Raw genomic sequence first — 25,717 nt, forward strand, 5'->3', positions numbered from 1 at the left:
CCACGCAACGCGCTGCAGCGGCAGCCTGAGACTGGGCTTTGTGGGTCGCTGAGGTGGAAAACGACGTCTGGCTGGACGTCTCCCCAGCGAGCCGCTGCGGCGGTGGAGGTCGGGTCCGAGCGGTGCTGATGACGGGCCTGTTGTGACCTTGGACGCACGCGTCCAGGTAGAAAACGTCTGAAAACAGAACGCGTGCAGGCGCAGTTGCGTTGGCCTGTCGGCGGCCATGTTTGTCACGTGTTCTGCGCTGCTGATGCATCACGAGCAGAACTAGCAATGCTTGTGTCAACTGGCGCCGGCGACCTCTGACCCCTGAATGTGGCCGCAGGGGCCGTTACATTATTCAGCGTGTAGATGATGGATTCCTCCGAGCTTTGTTTTCCACCTCAGCCTCTCTGGACTCCATAGCAGTTGAAGCTGCAGCTGATTGTGCTGGGTCCTGTTGTATCGTGCTACGTGCGGCTCTCCCAGCGCGAGGAGCTGGTAACTATCAGATGTCAGCACTCGGCTCCTCACCCCCGTTAAACCCTGCGTGAACCTGGTTTCTGAGCTGCACATGGAAGAAAACCCAAACGGTCGGAGTCATGTGATTCCCATTGTTCCTAGTTGAGTCAAACGAACATTCTCTGAATTATTTACTTCATAGTCTGTTGGTGTGTAACATTTTAGAGACGTTAATGAAACTGCAGTTTGCTTGTTACTAATAAAACTAATGCAAATTAAATCTCTCACTTGTATTTCAGCTGTAAAGCAGTTTCTGAATTAATGAATCAGCTGCTTGTGTTTGCTCCATTTAATTCTGTTTTTCAAGTGCAGTTCATTTGTTGCACACGGAAGCGTCCAGTGTGCGTTCAGCTCCAGATGTTGTTGCTGATTGTGGAGCTGAAGACTTGTCGAGCCTGATCTAATTTAAATAAAGGTTAGAACCAGTTGGACGTGTGTGTTACGTAAAAACCTGCCAAAGTCATTTAATAGATTAAATGACGATGCAACGATCTAAACTCCTACAATAATATCCGGCCTGTGCCTTAATGACCAGCTGCTGGGTCCAGTTGCTCCGAGGGCTCCGCATTCCATAGATTCCTCTTTTAGGTTTACAGTGGCTGAACACTTGTGCTCTTTTGTCACTACTAGCAGAGATACATTACTGATGCAATTCAGGCAGCAGACTGTGGAGCAGACGCCACCAGCAGCCTGATTTTGTCGAGCCTCTGGGGCTTTGAACAGCAAAGGGAGAGCCCTGATCAGAGCTGGGAAGCGGTGGGGGGTGGGGGGTGGAGGTGTCAGGCGTATAATTGGGGTGAGGAGATCTCTGGGGTGGATAGAGGGAGGCTTTATTAAGAGCGCTCAGGTCTGATGTGGCTGCTGGCTCTTCCTCGCACGCCCACGGGCCAATCCTCCATTTCCACCAGAGACGCCGTAACAACACGGGGACGAAGGCAAAGTCCTGGAGCTGCTTCCAGTCACGATAAGACAAAGGGATCTACCTGCTTCATTTTAAACCAAGGGCTGCTGCTCACGTCCTCACTGACGCGCTGTGCTGCTGCTCATTGTTGCCGTAGTTACGTCACCAGATGACACCGAAGACGACCTTTGTTTGTTTCTGTTCAAACCTCCAGTGACGCGTCGACGTCACAGGCTTCTGTTTGGAGTCAGAACCTCAGAAGCGTCCTCTGATGAACGTTGACCCCCCGCTGTGGTGAGAGCAGACGTTCCGCTTGTCGTCGCTCAAAACGGAAACGTTCCATGTTGACGTGTGCTGTCGCTGACGATTCATTAATGTGAGTCTTGTTAATTAAAACGCACTCTCTGCGTCTGCGTCTGTGTGAGCGCAGAGCTGAAGCAGGAGGAAGCTGTGAGAGGAATGTGTTCTCTGCTGTAAATTGGTTTCTGTGGAAGTGGTGGGAAGGGGCTGGACGTCTGCTCGTCGCCTGTTAATGCCCCGCAGCTCTGGCCGGAGGCAGCGCCGCCTGCAGCCTCCTCCTGCAGCGCCTCCTCCTGCAGCGCCTCCTCCTGCAGCGCCTCCTCCTGCAGCGCCTCCTCCCTCCTCCCTCTTCCGTCCCATCCTCGCTCCTGCAGCGTCTCCTCCTGCAGCGCCTCCTCCTGCAGCGTCTCCTCCTGCAGCCTCCCCATGCAGCATCTCCTCCTCCCGCCTCCATCCCATCCTCGCTCCTGCAGCGCCTCCTCCTGCAGCACCTCCTCCTGCAGCGCCTCCTCCTGCAGCGTCTCCTCCTGCAGCCTCCTCCGTCCTCCATCCTCTGTCCCCTGTCCTCGCTCCTGCAGCTTCTCCTCCTGCAGCGCCTCCTCCTGCAGCGTCTCCTCCTGCAGCCTCCCCATGCAGCATCTCCTCCTCCCGCCTCCATCCCATCCTCGCTCCTGCAGCGTCTCCTCCTGCAGCGCCTCCTCCTGCAGCGCCTCCTCCTGCAGCGTCTCCTCCTGCAGCCTCCTCCGTCCTCCATCCTCTGTCCCCTGTCCTCGCTCCTGCAGCTTCTCCTCCTGCAGCGTCTCCTCCTGCAGCCTCCTCCTGCAGCCTCCTCCCTCCTCCCTCCTCCGTCCCATCCTCGCTCCTGCAGGGCCTGGCTAATCCTCCCACGGCCACCGAGGGGAGATTGCAGGCTTTCTCAAAGCCCCTCGCTGGCTGGACTTCAAAGTTGCAGGGACACAGGGACTGGAGGAGGTGGGAGAAAATGAGGTCCAGCACCAGCGACGGCTGCGACGTGTGGGATCAGCTGTTTCCTGGCGCCGAGGTGCCGCCAGCAGATGTGGGGTCTGAAGGGAGAGGGTTCAGAGCTGCGGAGCTTTGATTTGCTGTAGTGTCAGTTGGTCCAAATCCAGTTTAATGTGACAAATGAAACACACGGCCGAGGTGTCGGAGGTCGTTGTCCACAGAACAGGCAAAACTCAAAGGGAGAAGCAGTGGTTGAGGTTCTAACAAACGCCTTCGTGCTTTGGCCTCAGGAAGTCGAACCTTCAGCGGTTTCTTTTTTTCACATCAGTTCTCGTGATTTAAATAAAACTAATCAAGTGCCTTCAAGTGACTCACTTAAGGCTTTTATTACGTGAGGTTTTATATTAATTATATTGTTATTTAACTGATACATGCGCAGCCCTGTAACCACTGCAGACGCTCTCCTGGGCGCTGCTTCGGACCTGCATTCAGCCACGTGGGCCTGAGCTCGCTGCTAAAACCTCCACCTGGTGGAGCTGAGCTGGGCAGCGCTGGGTCAGAACCGTGGCGGCCGGCATCCGTCCGCAGTTTGTTCATTCTGCTTTTGAACCATCGCAGGAAAGTCAACTTTTTATGTCGTTTTCTAATTTGAACCGAAGAACTGACCAACGGCTAAGAACCGAGCTGTGGAAGCTGCCTGCGAGCCTTGGTTTTAATGTGCGCTTCGTATCTGGACGTAATTAGTTCTAGGACGGGAGTCAAGCCGGTTTGGACTCCTCTGTGTGGAGCCTTTATAGCGCGGCGCCGCTGGTGGCGGAGCCTTTACAGCGTGTGATTGGCAGCTGACTTGTGTCTGCTGCTCTCAGCTCTGCTACTTATTCAGAGCCGTTGTATAATGGGCCGACGCTTCTCCAGAGGCGTTTAACACAACTCCATCATATCATCACTACTTTGTGCAGTAGTTTTCTGTTTTAGCTGCATTTGTGTAACATGTGACTAACTAACTTACACGGGTCCAGGTTCTGGTTGCATAGAACCAGTTGTATGAACGTCAAAGGGACCTCAGCTGGACGTGGTTGGAGGGAAGTGGAGCTCCTCTAAGGGTGGAGCCGTGCTGAGTCTTATCTCAGAGCCGCTCCGGTTCCTTCTAATTGATGTTTACCAATTCCCTGGATGGGGCATTAAAGAAGATTGCTGTATTAATTGCCAACGTATGCCATTTAGGGGTGTAATTGCAAGCTGCTTGGTGGAATGTAAATGTGCTGGGCCTGAGTATGTTTAGAGGCACAAGGTGCTGACAAATGAAGCTGTTTAATGTGATGCTGAGTTGTTGGGCGTTGGGTCTCTGTGTGATCGGATCAGTACAGACACACGGGCCGATCTGGACATTAAACGGCAGAACCGCGCTCGGTCCGTCGTCCATGATGTCAACACAAAAGCATTTATGTGACCTTTAAAAATAATTCACGGATATTCAGCAAATATTTGAGTGTGTTGCATATTATTTGTGTAAAATATTTGTGTTGTGTTCTGACTGTAGTGCTTTGTTCTGTCTCTGTCACACTCCGTAGAGGTGCAGGAAAGCCAGCGCTTTTGAAGGAACTTATTTTCCATTTCTACACTCGACCTATAAATGACTTCTCTGGGTTCTGATCTCAGTGAATGCTTTGATCTTCTTGCCGTTTTTTTAATTTTTTTTTCATCTGCAGCAGTTGGACTTGAATTAAGCACTGCTTAATCACGACCACCCTCGTTCTGCGCTCTGCACCGTGTGACCGACCCATGATGGATGACTTTTCAATGGTGGCTGACACAAGTGAACACGTTTATTAGATTTCACTCAGTCTGGAGAACCCCCCCCCCCCCCAGCAACGCCCACCATATTCAATAATATCAGCCACTGTCTACATACGTGTGGGCAGTTAGTTGTTCTTCTCAGTCTCTTCTCAGCAGGATTCACCTCTCTCTGCGTCCAATTTAGCATCCAAGTTCTCCCAGTAATAGATTTAATAGAGTTTCTCCACACGTCCGCACGAACCCGGGTCTGGTCCGTGGAGGCGGGTGGGGCGTTCTTCTCATAAGCACCTGTGTGGCTGAGGCCTGTGGTTCAGGACGAGGACGAGGGTTGTCTGTCTTTGTCCCGTCTCCTCTTTGTTTGAGCTCCCTCCTCATCAGTGGAGGTCGAGCTGAGCACCAGCGCTCCGGCCTCATCCCTATTCATGGAGCGCTCCCTCCCTGCCTGCTTTCTGCCCTCGTTTTGTTTAGCTTTAAGTCCTCCTTTTACATAACGGACGACTTGCTTCCCATTAAACAGTTGACACGGCATCAAGCGAAAGGCTTGCTAAGCTTTTTAGAGTCCGTTACGCTCCCCCCTCGTAATTACTGCTGAAACAAGCAGCTCTGGGAAGTTTCAGCGCTAGTGGACCGACCGTCATTACTGACAATCTCCCCGCCTTCAGCTCCGCGCTGCGTTTGCTTTACCGAGCTGAGGAGGACGAGGGGACATGGAGGATGATCAGAGTCGCGGAGGTTCGGGCAAATGGAGGGTTTTCATGAGGCCACAAGCTGCAGCGTGGCTCCAAGCTGCCAATCGGCCGCCTCGGTTTCCATAGCGATTGAAGGCTCTCCAGCAGCGAGTGCAGAGCTTCAGCTCTATTACACCTACAGCGGCCTGTGGAGAGCTGCTCCAGAGGTCGCCTCGCTCGCAGCGTCCCGTCAACACAGGCTGAAGAGCTGCGTCTCCTTCCCCTCCACAAGTCAACACTCGGAGGCTGGTTCGTGTGCTAGCAGCTTTTTCAAGCTAAAACATGTCATAGTGTAATTTGTGCCACACCTGTTTGACAGTGGCCAAGCAACTCTTAAAGGTTCCACCTTGTGCAGGAGCCATTGACTCGCTCTGTTTTAGTTCAAGAGGTCACAGAAGGAGGAGACGCACTTTAAAAAGCCAACAGACCTTTTTAATGTTGCTGGACGTATCTGGAGTCCCGAGGTTCATCATATTCCACCTTGTTGTCACAGCTAAAGCAGTGACTCATCTAGTGTTAGATCTGGGCCCGTTTGTGGTCACAGTGTAATAGAGTGTTGATCAGTTGGTAGCAGTGACCCAAAGGTTCTGGAAATGTTCCTACCACCAGTCATTCTGCAGCGTTCCATGAAATAGCTTGGCCGCGTTCGCTGTGGTTTCATTTATTTGCTTCCACACGGACGCGAGGCTGGAGACGGGAGGAAACTCCTGCCAGCGAGCAGCTCCCACCCGGCGGGTGGAGAACGGGCGTCGCTGCTCAGCACCTGCTTGGCTGCAACGCCCTGAGGTGGAAACAGTCCGTCGTAGCAGAGCAACAGAGGCTCCTCTACAGCTTGGGAGCTTTTCCGCTTCGGCTCAGTTATTGTGTCTTTGAGAAATCAGTTTGAAACGGTTGAACCGTTATTTTAGCTGTCACAGATGGTGACGGGGAAATCACAGTATGCCTTTATTTTAGTTTCTCTCTCTAGGTCTCAAGTGTAAATATGAGACATGCAAAACAAACCTAATATTGTGTAGCCAGTCGCAGCTCTGCAGCAGCAGCTGATGTGGGTTAACGCAGGCACGGAGTCATTAACGTTTCATGCTCTGCTGGTTTTTCTTGTGTGTTTCTGAGCCACTGTGTTTCAAAACTGGCTGAAAGGATGTGACCGGTTTACCTAAAGGGCCTGTAGTTACCGTCCGGTCCAGACCGCCTACATAGAAACCTTTTGCTTCTTGGCTTCGCTTGTCCTGCACTAAGCCACCGTGAGCTTTGAGCCCGTGCAGAACCAGGCTGCCTCTCTGCTCCTGGGTCCACTTTAAACCGTGGCTGCAACCCTGAGTCTGAGATGAGCACAGACGGCTGGTTTGTGGGAAAAATACACTTCATGCAACTTTAATATGCACGTAAGCGCCCGTGTTTCCCTCAAACCTGGATCCTTTAAAGCTCACTGAAGTCATTTTGTGTGAATTTCACTATGATAAATAAGTGTTTCATCTTTAATTTAATCAATTTGCTAAAGTCTGTGAAGTTTGGCTGTTGGATCGGCTCAAAACAACACAAAGGGCGTAAACGGCGAGGAGGCCTGAATATGAAGCCACTGTGTTTGTTGCTTCACATCCCTTTGGGCCTAATGTCTTTAGAACTCTGCTAGCCCATAATCTCATGAATTATTCCTATTTATCAGTTATTAGTTCTACTTCATTTTTAGCCCAAAGGTTGGATGCATAATGCATAAAATTGACACAGTAGCTATGAAATAATATTTTAAAACCCGACTTGACTGGTTACTTTGGGGAGAAGCACATTTTTCAGATCTTGATGCAGCGGAAGGATAATTCCCCCTCAGGTTGTTCCAGCCTCACATGCTCAGGTGGCCACTCCACCACACAGAACCAGCACCAGGCGGATGTTGTCTCAAGGGTAGAGCCTGAATAGGGAGTAGCTTCAGAGCCTGTTGACAAACGAGCTCTTCCGCGCCGGGTTCGAGAAGGCGGCCTCGCGGCCGGCGCCTCCCGCCTGCTCCCCCGCTACTGCTCTCATCCTCGGCCTTTTCAAATGGTAATGGCACTGAACCATGCTGGAGCTCTTCAGCTAGAAGTGAACTCTCTCTTCTCACAAGAGAATTTATGGATGGTCATGCCGCGTTTTTAGGGTTTGGCCCAGCAGGCACAGAGAATTTTTCCTTGTGGAAGAATCATTTTGGCCACCGTCTCAGCAGCTCACCGCAATACACCACGGGTCTCTGCTTATTGTTATTATGCATAATGGAACAAAATGCAGCTTCAGTGCCCTCGCTACACCCACCTCTCCTCTTTCTCCACAGAAGCCGCTGATATGTGAGGGTTGCTGCTCTCCAAACTACTGTAAGACATGAGCAGATGAAAGTCAGCTCTGCAGCGCGTAGACGCAGACCACTCCCATCCTCATAAAAGCTAGTTTCACACAATGACTTTCAGAAGCTGAGTTGGAGCCAGTCAGCGCTCGACGTGTTTGGTTTGTGCAGAACATGCACATGATCACACGCTAACTACAGAGTGAAGTCATCCGCTTGCATGCAGCTGTCTTGTATTGTCTCGTATTTTCTCAGCCTTTCTTCTTGCAACTAGCAGCTGCCACTACAGCTGCCAGAAGATAAACTGGTTATTTTTGTTATCTAGGCTGAGTTCTTTCACATGAAGCCTTGGTTTAAATTTAGTCACGTTAGGTGCGATTACGCAAGACGAACGAGGAAGTCGATAGTGGAGGTGGTTTTTGGGTCAGAACTTCTACATTAGAGCAAATGTTCTTGACTGAACTGGACGTAGAGAAGAACTTTTCACCTAAATGGCTCATCGGGTCAGAGGTCAAAGCTATGCTAAGCTAAGCTAGGAATGTTTGCGCTGTTGCCGCTTTCTCTACACTTTATTGCTTTGGGGAAAGAAGAACTCTGTTAATTCATAAATCTGCGCTTCATGTCGTTGGTGGTTCAGTTGTGAAATCACTTCCAGGTGCAGGAGGATTTTCAGTGAGGGAGCAAAAGCTCTCACCATGTCGGGGAATTCTCGGGCCTCCACCTGAGATGCATGTAGCATGTGTTACATGCTTGTACCACTTGTATTAATGGCGTGAAGGGGGCGATCAATGAACCAAAACGGCGCTGGTCAGCGAGCGAAGACGCATTTCTCCTACAATCTTGGCAGGATTGAATCTGCAAACAGCCAGAGCAGCTTACGAAGGCGTGGGTCCACTCTATTAAACATTAAAATGAGAAGCTTGTGCTCACTCCATGTCAAGCATAAATAACAAGTTTCGGCTTGTGCTGTGAGCCAGCAGTTGGCTCGGCACCAACCCATTCCCACATCCGCCGCCTGATTCTAATCGGCTGTCAGTCACCGCTGACTGGTGGCGTTTCTCCCACCGATCTTTACTAGTAAAACTGTAAAGCATTTCATTTTATTACAAGTGAGTCTATAGGAGCTGCGAGTTCAAGCCGAGGAAGCGCACAGATTCTGACGGAAGCGGACGCGACCATGTGGCCTCGGACGTCTCCCTTTTAACAGACTCCAGCTTTGAGCCCAGGCCTGATTCAGAGCCTGGGATCTTGGTGGGAAGCTTGTAAACACTGGGCTGTGTGCTTGATTACAGTTGCATACTTGTGTTAGTGTGTGAGCGCGTGCGTGAGCAGGATCGGTTCCCACTGCTCGCGTTCTCGTTGATTAGGGGCGATTTGGGTGAATTAGTGAGGGAGGGAGGGAGGGAGGGAGGGAGAGCCACGCAGCGACGTGGAGGAAGAGTGGACGCGTTGGCTGCCAGCGTGTAATCGTGGCCTGTTTAGATAGGACGGACGCGAGCTATTGCGTTATTCATCTCTTCTCTGGGCCTTTTTACATCTGAACAAACAGGAAGTGACAGACAAGCGTGAACACAGATTCTCGGCGCTGATCTGCTCCAGTTTGGCAGCTCTCGAAAACGATCCGCTCTCGCTCCAAACCTCTTCATCTCGCTCCAACGAGCCTCTCCATGCGAGAGTGTTGTGTTCTGTCAATTTGGGGCTTCTCTCAATAATTAAAGCACAGGGTTAAGCAGCGCCTCTGGGTTTTCTCTGGGCATTGACTGACTGGATGACGCCTGCAGCGCCGCTGGCCGTCAGGCGGGACTGGCTCCAGAAGCCGTGTCTGAATATGTCTTTAGGTCTGGCGCGTTTCCTCCCGTTCACTGTTCATTACTGCTTTATCAATAAGTAATGCGGGATCAGTCGGCTGAAACTCGGCCAGACTGGATCTTGATAATGGAGTCATTTAGAGGCCGGGGAAGGTTTGTCAGAAAACATTCCCACTGCTGTCCTCGGAGCATTAGCCTCTTAAATGAATGGTGCCTCCAAGGAAGCTGCTGATGATTCATGAGCGCAGAGGCCGAGTCCAGAGCGGACGCTCCCGTCACCCGTGTCCTTCCAGATGTTGTCGTCTGGACTCCTTCCAGCCCGTGTTTGTCTTCATCCCTCTTCTGGGCTTTGCTCCCCTGTCGTCACGTTGTCAAAGGCCCGTTCGCAGCCCCTGAAGCACTAAATTGACTCTTCATTGACGCGGCTGTAATTGGCTTTTAATCACCGCTTTGCATCATGTTTTGATATTCAAATCGTTGGTGTCAGTTCGCAGAAAGGGCCTCTTCAGCGCCGCGCCGTCGTTCACCGCGTCTGATGCTACAAGAGGAGCGTCTGTTGAACATGTTGCTGCAGCAGAAGCCGCGTTGGCGCCACCTCTGAAAACAAGGACGTGAGGCTGACTGACGTGTGATGGAACCTTTGTGTCGGTGCAGAGGCTCTGACAGCCACAGTTCATGAACCGTTTCCAGCCTTTGCTCTAGAAAAATGAGGGTAATTTAAACCACGTAGACTCAACCCGTCCTTGAATCTCATCTGGGCGGACTTTTAAAATAACACCTGAAGTCTTGTTTACTTAAATCAACAAGGGACAAGAACTAACGACCAGAACGTCTCCTCGCTTGGTTTCCAGAAGGACCTCGGACCAGAAGTAGAAGCCGTTGACTTTCCTGCCGTCTGTGGTTTAGAACCGATATGTATTTGCTGGTCTTCGATGTAAACGTTCTGATCCGTCGCATTTTCAGACGGACGGTGTAATCAGGATGTTGCAGACGCTCGGGCATGAGGCTGTGCATTCCAAGCAGCTTTAAACCCGGGTGGAACCTCCGCCTCCTCGGCTCAGCTGTTCCCACGCTCTCTGCTGCCGCTGACGGCACATGAGACGACGTCAGTTTGACTCCAGCAAACTTTGAACTCCTTTTTCTCCTCTTTGTCCCGTCTGTCGACATGATGGAAAACAAGGCAGCACTGTTAGAGATCCATAAACTGCTGGGCTTCAGGTAACAAACATGTCCAATCCCCTGACGGGTCGGCGCCGTTCTCAGAGCTCAGCGGGAGCCGGGTTTAACGCGACCCAGCGTTTTCCCTCCTCGCTTCCTGCGCTTTCAGGCCTCCTCCTCTCTCACTTCCTGTCACCGGCGCCGTCTTTGGCTCTTTTCCGTCCCATCGCCGCTCGGTCTCGTCCTCTCCCCTGATGGTGAGTGATGCCCGGCAGTTCCCACTCCAGCGCCCGCGATGCTCTCAGACAAGTTGTGACACTGTGATGAAATGGGAGCTGCAGCCAGCGTTAAAGCAGCGCCTCCTCCTTTACAACGATCCACAAAACACGGCTCTGAGGACGGCGTCTGGAGCACGAGGACGGAGGAGGAACTGGAGGCAGCACCTGCCGGCTTTTACATTTAGGAGCAGGAGTCGTCCAATTACAGGCTTTTAGAAGAGATGGTTTTACACTTTTCCAATGAAGTTTTTCTTCTTTAGTTTGATATTAGGTGTCAGGCTGAACATGCCCTGAAACCCGGCTCTCCTCCTGGCAGGACGGATCCAGTTTCCAATCCACTCGCCCTGCGTGATTAATTTCAGTTGATTCATGAGGGAGGCTGTTATTATTTTAAGTGATTTTTTGTGCGTGTTGCTTAGTTTCGACCCTCGGCTGTTCTTTGGACACTGTATTAACTATAAATCATGAAAACTAGTTTGTAACAAGCGCGGCCAGAGCCTGATGAATAAAAGCGCTGCTCGCAGCGGCGCCGCCTGTGATTGTGAGGCCGAGCTGCACGCAGCAGCGTCGCCCCTTCATTGGAGCCGCGTTACGGGAGCGTCTGATAACGAGGCTGCCATTTAAAAGGCCACCGCGTTCGCACGGTGTCACGTCCTATTACGAACCACAGGGGTATTTGTTTACGCGCCTCTCGGCCTCGGAGCCCTTTTGTCGAGGCCTGTTTCTGCGAAAGCCACAGCCGCTTTAAAAGCCTTCATCAAAGACGTGCATGAGGAAATTTCTACATTAGAGCAAAGGGCAGTTCCAGGCCGCACTTTCCTTCATCTGCTGCTGTTTTTTACTGGGATCAATCTTGTTTCTGCACAATTGCACCGTTTGTAATCTATTTCTGCTAAAAGAAGAGGAGGGGGAAGAAAAGCTCAAGCTGAAATAGAGCCATTCATCACAGAGTAAACAGCAGAACAGAAGGGCCAAGAGACGGAGCAAAGGAACGTTAGCAGAGAGTGCTTTGGGTAAAGAGAACACAGAAGAAATTGCTACTGGGAAGAAAAACAAGCGGCAGCGGTGGAACCCGGAGCCGCGGCAGCGGTGGAACCCGGAGCCGCGGCCGCGTCCTCGCCGGCATGTGGCATTTCGCGGGGACGTGTCTTGTGTCGCAGGCTAATTAACATTCCGCTCTGCGTTCCGCCTCCGTCTTCCTCCTCTTCACCCTCGGCTCCTCCTGCTCGGTGAAGGAAGCGGTCGGTCCTCCTCAGCGGTCAATCCATTTGCCGCTGCCAGGGTGTCAGGCGGCGGTTACCATGGCGACGGCGTGAGGCCAGCGCTGCGGGAGGTGCTGGAGCCCCCGGCGCCAGAAGAACCTGTCAGCTGGATGTGCCAGCGCGGTTCCACAGACGTCGCCGCCAAAGCTGATCCCAGAGCTGCAGGAGCGGAACGGGACGCCATGACACAGCAACAGCACAAAGCTGACCTCAGGCCAGTCCAACACGAAGAAACACGGCACAGAACGTTTCCACGTCGCTGCTGAGCGTCGGCGTCTGAACCGAAGGAGCCGATGTTCAGGAACCACAGAGGAGAGACAAATAAGCACAGATTGTTCATGCTCTGCTCTCTACAGTTATAACTTCAGCCGAAAAATACGGTTTCTTTGTCCTGGGTAATGTTAAAAGTGCCCTGAGACATGAAAAACAGAGAAAAACAGAGGAGGAGAGTGAATGAAAGCTGAGGATTCCTCTCCACATTCAGATCACAATAGGAGGATTAATCGTTTGAGTCTAAGAACGCACAGGACCCGGTTCCTGCCTCTAAAGCGGTCTGGACACGGAGCCGTGGTTTGGTTTTGGGCTGAAGGTGGAAGCGACCTCATTCTAAACCAGACTGACACGGTTCTGTTTCCCTTTGTTCCGTGTCTCACACATTATTAGAACCAGAAGAGATCTTTAAATCCCACAAAATGAAAATGTACATTATAGGAGACTCAGAAAATGAGCAGAGGTTCATCTAATAAGCAGGTGTGTGTGTCCCTGTGTGTGTGTGTCTCTGTGTGTGTGTGTGTGTGTGTGTGTGTCTGTGTGTGTGTGTGTGTGTTTTTGTGTGTGTCTCTCTGTGTGTGTATTGTGTCTGTGTGTGTCTGTGTGTGTCTCTGTGTGTGTCTCTGTGTGTGTGTGTGTGGTGTGTGTGTGTGTGTGGGGTGTGTGTTGTGTGTGTGTGTGGGGTGTGTGTGTGTGTGGTGGGTGTGTTGTGTGTGTGTCTGTGTGTGTCTGTGTGTGTGTGTCTCTGTGTGTGTGTGTGTGTGTGTCTCTCTGTGTGTGTGTGTGTGTGTGTGTGTGTGTGTGTGTCTGTGTGTGTGTGTGTCTGTGTGTGTGTGCTTCTCTGTGTGTGTGTCTGTGTGTGTGTGTGTCTCTCTGTGTGTGTGTGTGTGTCTGTGTGTGTCTCTGTGTGTGTGTGTGTCTCTGTGTGTGTGTCTGTGTGTGTGTGTGTCTCTGTGTGTGTGTCTGTGTGTGCGTCTCTGTGTGTGTGTGCGTCTCTGTGTGTGTGTGCGTCTCTGTGTGTGTGTGCGTCTCTGTGTGCGTCTCTGTGTGCGTGCGTGTGTCTCTGTGTGTCTCTGCGTGTGTTGTGAGTTTTTCATCACCTCGTGTTTGGCTGCTTATCAGCCGTGCAGGTGAGTATTGAGCTTGTGGAGATGACAGAATTGTGGGTCTCGCTGAATGTGAGCCTGGGACAATAGAGGATGAACTGAGTGGCGGCGCCGTGTTGGGGCGTTGTCACTCTGGTGACAGATAGATGCCACAGAGCGAGGGCTGGAGGTGGGACGGCGCCTCCTTCTAAACGCTGCCGCTGCTTCTAGGAGGAGGCGCTGATAAACGATGAGCCCGGGTTCCGCCGTCGGTCCGGATGAAACTCTAACTGTAGGTGGTGTGTGCTCCCATCGCTAGTCGCTTCCACTGACGCGCCGTCGTTCCTGACTTCCTTGATTGTGCTCCAGCGCCAGGACCGGACCTGGGACGGGTCTCTGCGGGCCACTGATCAGCGCCTCAGCCCATCTGTTGGCCGGGCCTATTACAGACGAACGCTCGCAGCAGGAGCCTTCATTAAAGCCGTCCTCCCGTCTAGCTCTCCCCAGGAACGGGGGAAGTTAATGAGGAGGTTCCATCAAGCCCACCCGCCCCAGCTCCAGCCCCTTATCCCAGCCGCCATCTTCCTCCCACCTTATCAGCTTTGACTCATTCACATGGTTTGTCCGTCATGACCTCCACTCCCTCTCCAAATCCCTCTTGTCCTATAATGGGGTTTAGATCGCTTGGCTGATACGTCAGGGTCAGTTTGATCTCAGCCTCCATTGTTGTGGTGAAAGATTGAAGTCATTAGATTTTTCATTTAAAGCGCTGATGTGGGTTTAATTGCGCTGGTTTTGGTTGCGTGTGCGTCGACTGAAGGTGTGTACCTGCTGTAGTGTGGCGTGCGGGAGCTCAGTTCCAGGGAAATGGATTTGCGGTGATGGATGCATGGGTGGCACTGCACAGGTCTCAGCCTGTTGCTGAATGGCTGCTTTAAACTAATTTTGTGGGCACAGCGGGGCCGTTGTGCTCGGCGCCGAGCTCGGGACCTGGCTCGTCTCGCTGCCCTGCTGAAGCTTGCATGTCAATTACCCCCCGCTGTGCTGCCAAGCTCCGAGCGTGGAGGCAGAGATAAAGAAGGGTTTGCGCCTCAGAATCCAGTTCACTACAGTCGGAAGCGTTGTTCTACAGTATCCGTTAATTTGATTATTCTGGACGCAGTCACTTTCCTGTCATTCAGATTTAAGTAATGATACTTGTTACAGCAGCAGTTTCTGCTTAATTCACCCTCATTAGGCTCATTCTGCACAGGTTTGCAGACGTTTAGCTTTGTTGCAGCAAACAGAGTCGTATCTGTTATGATCTCAGTTGCTTTCCTTTTATTACTCCTGTTTCCGTTCTGTTCAGTTCAAATGTTCTTTTAGTTTTAAAGGTCCTGCTCACGGCCGGAATCACTGTTTCACCTGCATTCACGTGGCTAAAGCCAGTGCTAATGCCGAGCACGTGTGCTTGTGAGCTATCGGAGGCAGACGCTTATCTGCCGTCTCAAGCCCCCGTGTCCCAGACGTCGCCACTCAGGCTCTCAGTAACAGACATTATGCAGCAGGTCTGCGGCGTCGTCCTGCATCAGACTAGTGAGCGTGAGCCCAGTCGTGCACATTATGCACCGTGCTGTCACGTCCTGCTGGTGACGGCTGAGCTGACGATCGGTGAGCTCCACCTCCAAGCAGCGGGGCTGGAATGCACTGTAATGGTGCCTGTGGGCATTTGTCAGCGTTAGCGTCTCTCTGGATGGATTTATCCTCCAACGCTGGCAGAGCGCTCCCGGCTCCGGGGACCGCTTATTGATGGTCTGTCCGGCGTTCGTAGGCGCTGCAAACATAAAAGGGACGCTGTTTTCCTGCTCGTACCCAAAAATGTAATAACGGTCCCCAGCGGCTCATCTTTCCTCCCCCTCTTAGAATCACAGAAGAATTCATGGCAGCAGCGTGTGACCTCGGACCTGTTGGGGTCTGTGATGCATTAGGATGAGTGCATGCGTCCCACGGTCGGATGATGAATGGGGAACTGCAGGGAGGTTGTGTGCTATGTAAAAGAGGCGTTTGCAGACATGGCACGTTCATCGATCAGAGCGAAGGAGCCTCTGCTCATGAGCAGAGTCTGCCTCCTCATGTAGTGCATTAATGAATGGGTTAGTGGATAAACGTCTTGTTTTTGGCCTCACTCTCATTTGTTCCTCTGTAGTCAGTCTTTGCACAGGTAGCGTTTATGTCGTCTCAACCCCACAATTTTCTTGTTTGCCGCAGACGACGAGATTGAAGTCCTCACACGAGGTTCTGGGTTCATTCTAACGCAGCCCAGGTGCCAGCGGGGGGTCTGTGTCAGGTTTCACATGCAGGCTTGCTTTGAAACACGTTGATCTACACAAACGTCCGCATAAAAAACCTCCAAGCCGGCGTTTGATGAATGAATTTTCCCAGTGCCTCCGTCACATTTCTCCTCTTCCCACCTGTAATCGTTGCTGACTCTCCTCCCTTTGTTCTGTCGCTCGTCCTTCCTCTCGTTCTCCCTGCGTGTGGTCGTGGAGCCCTGGCTGTTTTGGTAGATAAGCCTCCTCCTGAACCCCCCCCGGACACGTCTCCAAAGAACCTGCTCCAAACCTGTGCCAAACATCCAGCCTGCGACGGGAGCTCAGAACCTTCTGCAACTCAGGCCGGTTCTGTGGTGTTAACCATTATAACCTCCCACCTAAAAGCAGCGGACTCCCCCCCCAGGTGTTCTGTGGACCCTGTGGGTTAGGGTCCATTTCTGACTTTTGCATGCAGGCGTCTCATCAGCTCCTCTGGTGTGTTCATCAGAATCTCACCAAGAGCGAGTCTCAGCAGCCGGATTTGTCGTCTGCTGCAGTGAATGCAGGCCCTTGTTGTCCCTCGGTGTTGGTTTGGCTTTAATTGATTCGTCTCTGCACTAATGACAGCCTTGTCGTCTCGTGATGATCCAGTCGTGGAGGCCCCCTCCTCCAGGCAGGCGTCCTGATGCAGCCCGCTGTGAGGCGGTGGATTCACGGAGCGAGTCCACAGTCAGAGGCGCGTTTCTGTGATTCCCTGGTGAAAGCAGCTCCGGCAAAGGTCAATAAACAGAGGCTCAGTTGTTGTGGTGGATTGAAAAGGAAGTCATTTGGTGGAGGATGCGGGCGGCGTGTGCTCTTCTTTCTGCTGAGGGCTTCTCTGGGCCTCAGGCTTCCAGCTGACCTGTGGCTGCTGCTCAGCCTACAAGCGCTAAATGACCACCGCAGGCCTCACGTGCACCACCACCCGTTCTGCTGCTCTTTCATTGCGTCCATTGGCCACTTTCCATCAGACTGGAAAAATCTTGCACTTTCTTTACTTATTGTCTTTAGAAGTTGGTTTTGCCTCTTTGAATCTTTTTTCACCTAATGAACTGACGGACGTTCATTTATCATTATATTTGTAAAAGCCGTTCAGGACCAAGTCGACCTCTAATTGTTTCTCACAGTCTGAAGTTTGACCTTTTTATTTTTCTTCATCAATTCAGTGAATTTTTCCTTTGTCCTTTTGCTCTGGATGATTCCAGCCTCACCTTTAAGTTGGAACTTCAGTGTTCTTTGGTGTTTGATGTTTGGAGCCCGTCCACGCAGCTCAACATGCCGGAGCCTGTGCTTCGCTCTGATGCTGAAGAGATGGATGGTGGAAAGAGATTGATCCTCGTGGCACGGACATCAGTCAAGCTGACAAATGGCAGCCTCAAACTTGGAAAGCCATTAGCAGGCTGAGGCTGAGGCTGAGGCCAGAGTGAAGCCAGGCCAAGCTCCGCTGATTTCCATGAGCCGCCCCTTCCAGGCCCGGCCCGGCCCGGCCCGGCCCGCGCCAGGCCATGACACCAGCCAGCACACTTAATGAACAGAGCCTCCAAAGGAACGGGCCGCGGCCGGGCTCTCATCATTTCAACTGTCATGACTCACACAACTGGCAGAGACTTCAGCGCCGCGTTTACGGTTTGTCGGCTGATGCCGTTCCCGACCGTCGAGCGCACGGCCGAGTTAAAGCGTTCAGCGCTGAAGCAGCTCTTCATGCTCCTCTTCTGCTGGTTCAGTTTGCTGAATCACAGCTTTTCACTTTAGCCTCTTAGAGAAGGAAAATGTCTGGTGGACGTCAGCAAGTCGCAAAAGCAGCTGCTAAAACAAAAACAAAGGAAATGTTGTATTTTTTTATTATTTCCCTTTTTCACTCAGAATCGCAGGTCATTGGGAACGAAGGCGGAGGTGGAGGCAAACGTTAGCTCGTCAAAACATGGTGCCAGAACTCTAAATAAACACTGGACGCATCATCTTGGAAAGTTTTTTTTTTCACAAAGACGTCTGAGTGGAATGAAATGTTTGAAAGCAGGAGCCGGACCGAATTAACATTTAGCTCAAGCAGGCGATGTTTGTCTGAAGACTCAAGAGTCGACGGCTTTGTGAAGCGTTGTCGGACCCGCGTCGTCTCAGTCGTGTGAGGAATCTGAGCAACGCTGCAGTAAACACAGCTACAGGACAGAATGTGGCTCTGCAGCCGGAGGAATGCAGCCAGACCCCACCTCCACCCCCACCTCCACCTCCAGCCAGACAGGAGGAGGTTTCAGACGTTTCACCTGTGGTTTAAGTCAAACATGGACGCCGCACAGTTCAGTTTGTAAGTTAAATCTTTCTACTCATGATGTTCAAGCCTGTTGGTGGAAATGAAGGAAGTCGTGGGCGGAACTCTGTGGCATGTTTTCACCTTTTATTATAGATGATTGAAGTGAAAAATACAAACGAAGAGGAAAATGTTTCTCAAGGTAGCAGTTTATAGATGATGGTTTTGATCCTGAGGAGTGAGGATCAGTCGTGGCTTCGTGTTGTTGACGACGTGAGCTTTGTGTTCTTGTGTCGTCGCCTTGTAAACTGTGGGGAGTCTGGGGAGAAAAGCTGCTGCTGCTGCTCAGCACTGGCTGATTATCAAACGCAAACAAAGCAAAAGCAAAGACGCAGGAGGCAGAAAAGCACTCTTTGAATCCTGACTTTGTAATTCAGTCCATTAACCTGACGACGTCTGTCGTCTCAGAGCTGGAGACACTTCCTGTTTGAGATCAAGACTCAAAAACGAAAACCTCCTGTAAAATCATCTCCGATTCACTGGTGGAGGACGAGCACATCTCTGCTTTCTGTCACTGCTGCTCCACTCAGGCTCCATGTGAACTCGAAGCTCTTTGCTCATTAACCTGCTGAGTGTTTGCTATGGTTTAAAACCTCAGTCTCTGTCAGCGGTGAATCGTCTGCATGTCGTCGCCTGTTCGGGGGGTTTAAAACCATATGAATTTTCATCGACCATCTTGAAGCCTTGTTTACTCAAAAGCTCTGCACATCAGGAAACGGGAAAGCCGGAGCCTGAGCGTGCGTCTGTCTGGAGGGGAGGGGGGGGGGCGTTGACAAGGCAACGGGAGCTCATTATCTCGTCGTCTATGCTGGTCCACGGTGAGCCATCGATGGTGCCAGAGGAGACTTTGGAGCAGATAGATGGGGTTGCACCCGATGCTCCGCGCACACACAGAGCGAGCATGAAGAACTGACACGCGAGCGCTGTAATCCTGGATTACCGGTTTGCCTCGCTCTCCTTCGCCGTGCGGCTGATCAGACGAGATAACGCACGCTGCGTCTGACCGGCGCTCGCTCCATTCCTCCACTCGTTCGTGACGATGGGGCGTGATGCATGTCATGGCCTGGTCTATGTAATTAGCATGTTCCGTGACGTGGTGCGTGCGTAGCCTCGGCTCTGTGTAAAGAGCTGATCTGGAACCTGCTCTGATGCGTCTGAGTAGCTTTGTCTACTCAGCTGCTCTCCTGGATTGTGTTTACCTGATAACAAAGAGTCGATGGACACGTACAGTAGCCGTGATCCTCATTAAAACACAACAGCCAGTTACTGGTTAGTTGCTGTAACAGTGTTTCCAGCTCTGTTCAGCTTCACTGGACATCAGACACCAGTCGGCTCCCACCTGTTGCCTCCTGGCAGCTGTTTCTCCCGTCCTGGTTTTAGCTTAGCATAGGTCTATATCGAGGCAGCAGAGGAGACGCTCCCTTCGGCGGCTGATCGGGCTCCGGCTGGACTCACGCGTCCCTCGACCGGTTCAGGTCACGTTAACGCCGCCACACGCGTGATCCCAGAGTTCCGTGCAGTTTGAAAGCTCCGTCTGCAGGTTTGGCTCAAACCGACGTGGAGGAAACACCTGAGGCTTAGTTTGGCCAAACATCCGAATCAGCAGCTCTGAGGGTGAGGACGGCTGGAGGCCGAGTGGGACCGGTGCCGCTGGTCCGATTACAGCCACGCAGGCAGCGCTTCATGCAGGCGTCCTGACTCACGCATGCGTTCAGAAACATAAGGGAGAGAAGTGCAGTGCAACAGCTTTCCGCTCCTCCCTCAGCCACGCTGTTTATCCAGGGGTACGGGGTGTTTGCAGGGACCGAGTGGGAGAAAGGGATTTGGTGTTTCTCCTCGTAGCTAATCATTTGCATTGTTTTGGTTGTGAGCACTGTGGCAGCCTGCAGAATCTTTAGTTGGAGCTGTGAGAGGAGGCACACAATTCCACTTGTTTCTGACTTCTGTCAATAGTTTGCACAAGGACACAAATAACTGCACACGTTGATGAGTGCAATGAGTCTCACTGTAAAAGGTTTATACTGATGCGGTGCTCATCATTTGATCATAGGGGGAAGGGGAAAAAATGCAGCACCCACATCACAGTCGTGGAACTGGTTGTTTAGAAGGAATGAGCCCAAACACCAGAAGCATCTCCTGTGAAGTATAGTCTGAACCTAAATACTGAGCAATGTGGCACACACACACACACACACACACACACACACACACACACACACACACACACACACACACACACCCAACATCTGAGAGATTCACTGAGGCACAGGCAAATCGCACATGAATACACATTCATACATCCAAATTGAGGCGTCACTCACAGCGGGAGAGAGACAATCGCTGCAATTATGAAGAGGGAGGGCGACAAGATGTAAAAACAATGCCTGTCTGTTCCTCACTCTCAGAAAACCTCGGAGAAATGTGTCTTTGCCCGCAGAGGAAAGAATTGGCATGCTGGGGTTTGCATAAATATGAGTGGAGGCGTGGCGGCGGTGGCGGCGCTGCAGCATAATGTGCTCTTTAATGAAGACACAGGTTGCAGATTGGGAGCGTCAGTGCATGTGGCATGCAGCCTCTCCAGGTGATTTATGAGCACGGCGCCACGCTAGCGTTGGGGCCGGTCCTGCTCAGCGATAAGAGCAGCGCCTCTGCTGAAACACTGCAGGTACAAGCTTCGCTTTGGTGGAAATCGCTGCTCGCCGATAAAGGAATTAACGCGAGGACAATCTGCAGCTGCAGGTTGCTCTTCAGCGGTCAGTGTGTGCTGCTTGCAGCTCTTGTTACTGTGCAAACAACATTATCCAGAAAGAAAATGTTTTACCCGCGTGAACCGCTGAAATTTATTCAGAAATACTTCCTAAAACAGCGTCTGCTGCTCTTTGGAGCCGAGCTGCAGGAGGAAGAGGTGCGCGTGTGCGTCTCAGCCTGTGTTTACAGAAGGAGGCGGCGCCGCGGCGAGGTCAAAGGTCACGCTGCAGTGCGCCTCAGCCGAAAGGCCAGTTGTCAACCGCCGGCAGAGGGAAACAACGGGGCGTCCGCCGAGCGCTCTGGAAAAAGGACGAGTCAGGGTCGCTTTCAATTAGCACAGCATGTCATCGCGCTCAGAGCCACAGGAGCCAGAGCTCAGGGAGGAGAAGTGAGCAGGTCCAGATCTGAGGCGGGTCGCGTCCCGCTCCTGCAGTTCAGCTGCATTCGGCTTTGATGTTTGGTGCAAACTTGCTCCGTGATGAGGCTGAAGCTGGTGTTTTGCAGCAGGGTCACCAGGTTCAGAGGAGTCTCCTCTGGATCAGAGGTCTCTAAAGGTCAGCAGCTTGTGAATTCTGCCTGAATTGGCTCCTCAGAAGATAATTCCAGCGACGCTCCGCCCGTGTCTGAACGGAGCACTGTAGATAACCTTTGTCAGACTGCGAGCCGCCTCCCAGCAGGGTTGGCGAGCAGAATAATTAATGCGTCTTTGTCTCGACGGCCTCTCAGGAACTCATTTGTGACAAGGCGACTCCTTTCACGGCTAAAAGTGCTTAAGGACCAACGTGCTTGTCTTCCATGTCATGAGACGCGTCGTCTGTGACCCAGCGCAGCTCGTAGCGTGACGCCGTTATGTCTGCTCCGCGCCGGGCGGAGGTCGATGCGGCTCTAAACGCCCCGGTGCATGCTGGGACCAGCAGGATCCGACTCGGCCCGGTGGCGCAGAGCAGTGGAGGAAGGCTGAGACAAATAATGCGCAGGCATCATCCCCTCACAAGTGTGAGGCTATTTGTGTTGAGTGTGGGTGTGTAATGAGTGTGGCCATAGCGATGTGCCAATTAGTCTCATACTCGGGAAGTCGCGCATGGCGGCCTCGCCACTTGCTGGAGATGAAGTTATGTGTTGGACAGAAATAATTGCGGCAGTCATGTTGATGCAGGGCTCCAGGGATCGGCGCGTTTAAGATTAACGGCTCTTTCAGTGGCGTATTTATTGGTTTCCAGTAATTCGGTTAAGATGGGAATACTCCAAAGGTGTGACACAGGTTGTTAATTAGAAGGAGAATAATTAAAATGTAAGTATAACAACATCCAACCAACAACAGTGATCAATCCAGCAGGAAGTTAAAATGCATCACATTCATCCTGTTACAGGTTACACAAGGAACAGATTCACACTTATGCACCAAGCACCATGGCGAGTTTGGAGGTTTCTGGTTTTCAGCTTTGCTTTTGTAAAGGTTCAGCCTCAAACGTGCCACAGCGTTGATGCGCATTTTATTCCGTTTAGTGGAGATTAAGTGGAATTGGACTATTCAGCATCACTGCCATTGCACACGTTACATGAAAACTGGAGGGCAGTGGGCCGACCGTGTCATGTTCTCCAGAAAGGCGTCGCTAACGAGACTGGAACGAGGGGAAGTGGTTCGGTTGAAATGTGCTGTGACGCCGCGGTCGGTGGCGATGAGCTGTTTGCGTTAGCTAGCAGCAGGTGCACCGTGGAGAGGCCTGCAGAGAACACAGCAATTTATTAGCCATTTTTAGAGGAGGAAGTCATCAGCCGCACTCTGATTGAATTTGTGTTCAGTACAAAGGCTCGGCCAAGTCTCTGCTTCAACACACATTCCTAATTTCCCCTTCAAACTGCCGGAGTGGGTATTTTCAGCTCCACCTTCACAGTTGTCAGGCTTCTGCTCTACTACATCGTCCTCCTCTTTTTCTATATAGATGGCAATTAATCTAATTAGCAATCAATCACCGGTTGTGCCTGCTGCCTCCTCTGTGCTAATGGAGGATATGACAGGTCTGGACCTTGCATTATTAATACCTCCATTCCTGCAGCCCAGGACCTCCCTGACAGAGCGGCCAGGGGCCATTGATCACTACCACGACCCAGTGAGCACTCCAAGGCCTGCAGGGAAATATCCCCCACACTGACTGTGGGCTGGGCTGAATGCATTTAGGGATTTGGGATCATTTTAGCACAAGAGGAACTTTCCTTGGGGACACTGAATACATGCAAAAACCTTAAAATAACTCAGCGGTGGGTGCAGTTTGCAGAGCGGCTTCGTGAAGCGCCTCCAAGTGAGATGAGCGTTAATGGGAATGTTGTACTCGGAAAAGCTCATTTGGTTAATGGGGCTCACCTCCAAACTATTATGGCAAAATAAGGGGTCTCTCTCTGGGACTATTCCTAGAAAATGAGATTAGAAATTATAGGACGCCACCGATGCCGGAGCACAATAGTTGCAGAACGGCAACAATGAGAGCAACATTATCCTTCATCTGCTATGAATTATATCCTCAGTCTGATAAGACCAGGAGCCTGATAACCATCCCACCAGCCGAGCTCCAAAACCAATGGTGGAGCCACCTGGAGAAAAGAGAGGAACAAAGCAGCCAAATGCTTTGCTCATGGGCAGCTGTTGCTGTAACCTCCATCCAGACAGTCAGACACACGGCAACTGTCCAAACACAAACCTCTGTAACTGAACTGTTGGCCGCGGCCGTTGATGTTTATTTATAGTCCCACCTTTTCATTCACTTAGCGTTGTTTAACCTGAAACCGTCGGCCAGTTAAACAGAGCAAACCCTTAATTAATTCCTTGACATTTTGCAAAGACAAACTCAGACGTATTTCATCCATCTGCTCTGATCGGGGGAATTACTCTGTCCGAGAAGTCAACCTGTGGTTTCCTCGACCGAACAAGAAAGAAAATGTTCTGTAGATAAATGCACCATGTAAATGAGTTCACTGCAGCCTCGACTTTACATGTTTGACAGTTTAAAGGAAAATCTTGAGTGAGATTATGAATGAGGAGAAACTGAAGGAAGATTGTGCATCAGTCAGAACAAGTGAATCAAATGTGTTTGCTTAATGCCCAGAGCTTCTCTGGTCCAATGCGAGACGGAAGTTGTGTAATGCCCAATAACCTTTAATCAGTCTTTGAGGTGTAACATCACCCTCTACTCCACCACTTCCTATGACTAAGACCTGGTGTCATTTGGGGAGCAGCCAGAGCTGTTCCACTAACCAGTCATCCCTTTAGATTGTAGCTGGACGCCACGCAGGTTAAGTCACCATGGTCCTGGCCGCCAGTGCTCTAACTGCTCGGTTGTTGAGGGTTTACAGGCCTCCGGTGGCTTCATGAAGACACGTTGGGACTCGAAAGCGTTGAGCTCACGGCTGATTCCCACAACTCGTCTGCTGTGAGTGACTGTGTGGACGTGCTCTGAGCTCGGCTACGAATGGAAGCGGTTCAGTGTGCGTGCGTGCGCATGTGTTCAGTTGCAGAAACCCCATCGACCAGTTGCCATTAGTCACCACCACCTCCTAAAGACAAAGTCTGTGTGTCTGGGGTGCTGAACTTGCAAAAATGGATTTTCAGGAATCCCATCTGTCATGAGTTACAGAGTGATTGAGTGTAGCGTCGGTGAGGTGAACTGAAGACGGAGCGCTGCTGCTCTCAATCCCCACTGTGCTTCATGAGAGCGGAGACAAACTTCAGCCGGTCCAGAGAGGTGCTTCCAGCAGCAATGATGGATCGTTTGGAAAGTCCCGTTAAATGTCCGGAGCCGCCGCCGGTGCAGCGATCCTGGGTTCGGTCCCGCTGCTCGGCAGAATGCTTCCTCCGTGTTGTTATGAAAACAAGTTTGGGCAGCTCCAGTTAGCATAAGCGTAGGCGCACGGAACCAACCACGCGCTGCCGGTCTACTGTACCATACAGTAGCTCACACTCAGGTTCTATTTAGACACTCCATGTGGGTGGAGGTTTAAATGTGGGAAGTGAATTATCAAGAACAGACCTGTCTGTATTGGCTGACTGTTCGTGCTTCTGCGTTTCCAAAGAGGGTTCGCCAAATGTTTCAATCAAGCACGGGGATAAAGTAGAAAGTAAGAAAGTCCGACCCCAGAGGTCAGAGGTCGTCGGTAGATGCTGCTCCTCCACGGTTACAGAAGAGCTGCTCTCTTATAGCTTTGAACATTTACGGTGCTTTGGGTTTAACTTGTGTTGAAACGTTGGACACACACTCGTTCTGCACAACACTGGCTTAATACCACAAATGTAGGATATGATGTGGCGTTTGCTTTGTGCCGTTGGAGTGCGCTCCCCGTGAGGCTGTGATTGGCCGCAGTAATGGGGAGAGAGCGGCGCCAGTTAATAGCCTTCACCAACACTCCCGTACCTAATTGTCTAGGCCGACGCAGGTTGTGCTTTTTCAAGTGTTTTTTCCAAACGGCAAAAAGACTCTTGAGAGCTTTCAGTTCCATCTCTGCATCACACGCCCTGCTTTACAAATAAACATGTAAAAATCACTTTGTTTTTTGCCGAGGAGCGGGAGCTTTGTTTGCATGAGCTCTTATTTGCAGCGGTTTGGCGGTTGGAATGCTCCCACTGGGCCCCTTCAATTGTGCTGTGATCCCTGCGTTGGCTGGACGCACGCCTGTGACACCGGCGCCAGGTGAGCGCTCCACTGGCAGCAGGCAAGCTCCGCCCACGGCAGGTTTGCTGGCGAGCAGGCTCCGCCCACGGCAGGTTTGCTGGCGAGCAGGCTCCGCCCACGGCAGGTTTCTTCCACGGCTGGGCCCCGTCCATAGCAGGCTCCACTGAGGATCTGTGTTTCACCGATAGCAGGCTCCGCCCATGGCAGGCTTGCTGGCGGCAGGCCCGTCCACGGCAGGCCCCGCCCACAGCAGGCCCCGCCCATGGCAGGCCCCGCCCACGGCAGGCTCCGCTGAGGAGCTGGTT

The 25,717-nt window shown here is 51.7% G+C and overlaps 1 protein-coding gene across 1 annotated transcript in view; it reads left to right on the forward strand.

The window, feature by feature from the left end:
* The window catches only part of LOC114843241 (semaphorin-6C-like), a 58,260-nt gene that overhangs the window by 14,381 nt on the left and 18,162 nt on the right, over positions 1–25,717 (forward strand). The window lies entirely within an intron of this gene.

Source organism: Betta splendens, chromosome 16 (assembly GCF_900634795.4).
Source record: "Betta splendens chromosome 16, fBetSpl5.4, whole genome shotgun sequence".
Taxonomy (NCBI): domain Eukaryota; kingdom Metazoa; phylum Chordata; class Actinopteri; order Anabantiformes; family Osphronemidae; genus Betta; species Betta splendens.